Here is a 5714-nt window from a genome sequence, read left to right as displayed (position 1 = left end):
TCAAATCATTTTTTGGCCTTTGTGCCTTTCAAACTTAAATTTTGTTAAAATCAATATACTCATTTTTAAATTTATAGCACGAACTACGAGGTTTTGATCCTTTATTTTATGTTGGTACGTAGGCACAAGACCGAAGGTCTTGTCAAAGACAAAAAATATAATTAATGAATTCTTTTCTCATCCCCCCATTCTATTTGTTTGTAAACATCACTTTGTACCAAATACATATGCACACTAAAAGGGCTCCCTAGGAGTACCTAGGACACTTTGGGTGCTAACACCTTCCCTCTGTGTAACCAACCCCCTTACCTGCGATCTCTGATTTTTATTAGTTTTTATTTGAAAACTTCTTACTATTTGGGTTTTGTTCGTACTTTTTTCCCTTTTCCGTTGGAAATAATAAAAGCGCAGTGGCGACTCTTGTTAATTGATCTCTAGCTTATTAATAGCTTGATGATCATGAATTTCCCACTACACATATAATGGATTATTGTTTTTGTACGAAAAGTTAGGATGGTTCTTCCAACCTGGGTTATAGGTGTTTGAGTAAGGGCTTCCTTGAGCATAGTTCACTTGGTCTGTGGAGGTTCTTGTCAAGAGTTGACATTATGGGGAAGCATGCTCTGAAATTCCACGTATCTCGTAGTTTTGTGTTACGGTAGCCATGGTGGTTGCGGGTGTTTTAGTCAATTTGTCTATCTTTTGAGTAAGAGCGTTTACCTTGGCGTTGACATGGTCAAGACTGCTTAATTCGTACATACCGCCTTTCGTTGGAGGTTTCTCTATGGAGTTTCTTTCGCTTCCCCGCTGGTAATGATTATGGGCCATACTTTCGATAAGTTGATAGGCCTTATTGTAGGGTTTATCCATTAGTGTGCCACCTGCCGTGGCGTCTATTATCAATCTTATGTTGTACAAGAGACCGTTGTAAAAGGTATGGATTATCAATCATTTTTCTAGACCGTGATGTGGAGAAAGCCCTATTATGTCCTTGTATCTCTCCCAAGCTTCAAAAAGTGATTCATCATCTTTTTGTTTAAACTCGTTTATTTAGGCTCTTGGCATAGCCGTCTTACTAGGTGGGAAATATCATGCTAAGAAAACTTTCTTCAACTTGTTCCATGTTGTGACAGAGTTGAATGATTGATACTGGAGCCAAGCTCTAGCTCTATCTCTTAATGAGAATGGGAAAAGACGTAGTCATATAGCTTCGGGGCTGACACCATTTGCTTTCACTGTGTCTGCGTATTTCAAAAACACAGACAAATGTAGGTTCGGGTCCTCCATGAGACTACCTGAAATTTGGTTTTGTTGTACGGCTGACAACAACGAAGGTTTTAGCTCGAAATTATTGGCCTCAATGGCAGGGGCAGCGATGTTGTTATGTGGTTCATCCTGCGAAGGGATTGCATAGTACTTAAGAGGATGGTTTTGCGGTCCTTCGGCCTTCTCTGGTCGAATAACTAGTTCAGGAATAGGGATATTAGGATCATGAAGATTTAACTTGATACGATGTTCTCGTATCAGGTCTCGTATCCTGCGTTCTAACCTTAGATAACGCTCAGGTTCATAGAATGGTAGCTTTAATTTCTCGCCTTGAGAGCGAGTACTTGGCATACACTCGAGAAATTAGAAAGGGAAATAGAATTGTTTGCCTTAGTCTATACTGGGAAACACTGGAGTTACGATATCGACTAAACTAGTCCCCGACAACGGCGCCAAAAACTTGATCGCGACTTAGTAAGTCTATGGGAATCGTGACTGCAAGTGCACAGTCGGATCGCGTAGTTTTAAAGATTATCGAACCCACTAGGACTAATAATCGAATGTATCGTTATCTAATGTTAGTATGTAAATCTAAGGCTGATGATCGTTCTAAGATTTGAGGGATGAAGAGAAATAACTATAACGTAAACAGAAGATTAATAAAGATATTTGATAAAGGGATATCGGTATGTAACACATCAAACTTCGGGAATTCGATAGATAGTTGGTGTAACCTTATTGATCAAAATATTATTCACTAGAAATTATTTATAAAAACGACTTAGTCTCACACTCTCATTTTTATTGACTCTGACCATACTCTTAAACCAGAATGCTTGGCTCTCGTGGTCTTATTTTGAATTTAAAAGTAATTTTTGAATATGAATAAAGTCTAATTAATCCTAAAGCTCTCTCGTTGTGTTTAATATTAATGCCTAGTTTCAGCTATCTAGTTAAAATCTCAAACTCTCGTTCTTATTTACCGCAACCTTTGTTTGTTTTGTACTCTTGTACGAAAAACAGTTTTGAATAAAACAAGAAACTAAACCAAAAAATAATATTTTATAAAAGCCAACAGCAATTATTTACGAATCCCGTCATTTCGACGGTATTTACATACTGATACCTAGAGGTTTAACCGGACATGGATCCGATAACAAACATGGTATTCAAACAATCAAGCATACAATAAGGCATAAATAATTAAAATGGCAACTCAAAATAAAACCTGGAATATAAATCGAGAACTTGAAATGAATCATGATTCTTCAAATTAAACTATACCGACAAGCTTTGGCAATCAAGTACACCGTTACAATCAAATTTGAATGCGTAAACATTAAGTTGCAATAGTCCCCGACGTGGAGAATCTATTTCTTTTTACAAAGTAAGAAACTGTCTTAGAAAATCTAACAAAAAGAATCTGACTGGAAAAGTGCACCCCTTTTCGTAAAAACTAACTCTCCCATATATACTCCCCACTCTCCTTAAAAGTTGAATTAGATCTCTCCTAGTAGGAAGTGGTTGGTGGAGAGAAAGAAGGAGGAATGGGTTGGTGGCGACTGCCACAACCCTAATTTTATATACGTGGCGGACGTCACTTTCATGTGTGGTGGGCGCCATATTCCCAAGCTTTGTGGCGGGCGCCACCCTTCTTAATTCTTTGTGGTGAGTGTCGCTCTTCCATGTGGTGGGCGCCACCTTCTTTAAATGTGGTGGGCGCCACACATTTCTTCATTTTTGCTCCATTTTCTTCCCTTTTCCTTTCCTTTTTGCTATTTTCCCCTTTTCTTGCCTAGACACCGCTTATTCGATAAATACATGAAATAAACATAAAATACAACGTAATACTATGGAGAATCAAGTAAAAAGCAATGCATATTAAGTTAAATATACGATATATTTTTGCGTTATCCGAATCACCAGACAAGTTATGGGTTTAAAAAGGGTTTTGCCAATGGGAATTAGACGTTTCAAGAGGTTTGCCAAACAACGTTCGAGCTTTGGTAGGCTATGTAAATTGGGCACTTTGTTGTAGGCAAGAAAACATCAGGGTGTCCCACAGACACAACAACGGGGATGAAGTTTTTGAAACATGGATACCCTTTTCGGGACTCACCAAACCTACGCTGGGTATTTCGAAACAAATCAAAAGGCAAAGTCTTGACAGAGACAACACTTCTCGTGCAAAAAGCAACAAGGGGGAGACATGATTTCGTGCATAAAGCAACGCAATAAACTCACGAAAGGAGAGTTATCTCAATGAAATCATCTCCATGAAGGAGGCAAAAGGCTTACGACGGGTAAGCGAATAAGAATGACTTGAAAAATCTTGTCGGGGTTGCCAACTAGGAGTTTTACAAGGGTAAAAAAGGTCATGTATTTTATTTTTTAATGCCAACAGGGCAGGCTATGGAAAGGTGCCAACGGAAACGAGCTATTGAATAATGCCAAGATATTTTTTGGGCTTGCTTATTTCTTGTTAGAAAGCTTCATGCTATGTCAGATGATATGCATGAATAGGATAATATGAATTATGCATGACTGGTTTATGCAATGTTATAAGGGTCTACAGATGCCCCAAGTTTGGGTATAGTTTAATGAATACTAAGAAAAATTTGCTTGAGTTGCAAGGCTTTTGATTTATGGACTGTGAGATGCGTCTTGCATGACTTCCCGACATCTGACTTCTTAATATTGTTGGAGGTAGAATCTGACATGGACCTTCTGATTCCCTAGGATGGATCTGAAAAGCTTTCACAGGCAGGGAGAGAACCTTCCTCCCTTAGGACCGTCTTGCCCCATCTTGTTAGGTATCTACTCGAATTGCCACAGCCACAAATTATGAAGCAGCTTTGTCGTAGATTATCTCAATCTGACATGCCTTAGTGTCTTGGAACTGCATTCCTCTAATTAACCATCTCGGGGAGATTGACTTCTTGTGCTCTTGGGGTGGCCTGCCCCAATTTGAGCCTTGAAGTAACTTTGCCTCTGTCTGGTTGATCTTTAAGGGAGGCCTCAGGCGTTCTGCAGTTTTGGCGTGATAAAAAAAAGTGGCTTGCCCCTGCTTAAAGGAGGCCTCAGGCGTTCTGCAGTTTTGAATCATCAAGTCCTCAATTCATGTTCATTGTAGAAGATTTCTTGATGTCAGATACTTACTCACGAGTGAAACAAGTTCATTTTGGAAATGATAATGCTAATGTCATGTTTATGCTAGTTCTGAGATCCAACTTTGTTCACTGGAATTATGACATGTAGTGAATAGATCACTAAGGAGAATGTCATATCGATAGCAACACAAATAATAAGCAAATCATTAGGGAGTCAGTTTTAACATGATCTTACATACTATAGTGCGCTTTCGAAATAATCCATGCTTCAATTAGGTCTTTTGAGGGTTGTGACGTGGCCTGGTTCATGATTTTCAGAAAAAAGGATTTATGGCTCGAAACCTATTATAGCCCACCCATTCTCCTTGATGTTCTCCAGTCCTATGTTCAGCTAGTTTGATACAAGCGCTCATCTTCCAAAAGGGATTTGGGAGTGAAAAGAACCTACGAGGTTTTCGGAGTGGCAGTCATGCACCTTCTATTTGGTTTGTAGCCACACGATTTTGTTTTTGCTGAAGATTTTCTTTTTTTATTCCTCTTTGTTTTTTTTTATTTCCCTACTTTTGCTGGATTAACTTTGATTTCCAATCGACATGAATGCCCTAATTTTTTCCTAAGTCACTTATTCTCAAGTTTTCGAGTTATTGGGCTTTCTTATTTTGATTTTTTTATGGAATAAATCATGTGATATTTGTTCGATTGATTGGAAGGGAGTTGTGACTGCCTCATACCTCTGTGGGTGAGGGATAACCAATGTGGATTTGTGGTTTCCGACCTCTTGTAAGGGATACAATATGGTTGATCCTCATATATGACATTCCTCTTTTGAAGTTTGAATGAATCGTTGAACTACCTGACGACTACCCTGCCCCGGGTTAAGATTGAGGGTTTTATGTTCAGGAAGAAACTCCTACTCCTTGGCTCGAAAGGGTTGACTAGGGATTATCTTCTTTATAACTCCAGTGTTTGGGGATTTGAAGCAATGCCTTACATCATCATCAATGTTCTATTCAAAAGTGTGCGTGCAATGATTTCGTGTTTTAAATTTCATCATTCTCCTTCTGATTTTGCTTAACACAAGTTTGATACCGATGAGAAGTATGAGTGGACACGAATGGATTTGTTCAAAATATGCATATTTATTTCAATGTCATTATTATTCAAAAACAAACGAGTTTATTACAAGTGAATGTTACAAATGACAAACAAGAAAAATTACACATGAAAAATGATTGAACAAACTTGTGATTGCTGGAGTGATCAACCTTATTCTTCCCACAGCTTGAGGTCTTGGTTCTAGCAGAAGCTGACGGGACAGTCCTACAGATAAAACTCCTT

At 38.5% G+C, this 5714-nt stretch overlaps 1 non-coding gene across 1 annotated transcript; it reads left to right on the top strand.

Annotated features, from left to right (window-relative positions):
• The first annotated feature begins 958 nt into the window (after positions 1-958).
• On the top strand, positions 959-1065 carry LOC127099259 (small nucleolar RNA R71). Its single transcript, XR_007793784.1, has one exon. It is a non-coding gene; the product is annotated as a small nucleolar RNA R71 (small nucleolar RNA).
• Positions 1066-5714: the final 4649 nt, after the last annotated feature.

This window comes from Lathyrus oleraceus, chromosome 6 (genome assembly GCF_024323335.1).
Source record: "Lathyrus oleraceus cultivar Zhongwan6 chromosome 6, CAAS_Psat_ZW6_1.0, whole genome shotgun sequence".
In the NCBI taxonomy this organism is placed as follows: Eukaryota; Viridiplantae; Streptophyta; class Magnoliopsida; order Fabales; family Fabaceae; genus Lathyrus; species Lathyrus oleraceus.
This window is presented reverse-complemented; position numbering and strand designations above follow the sequence as displayed.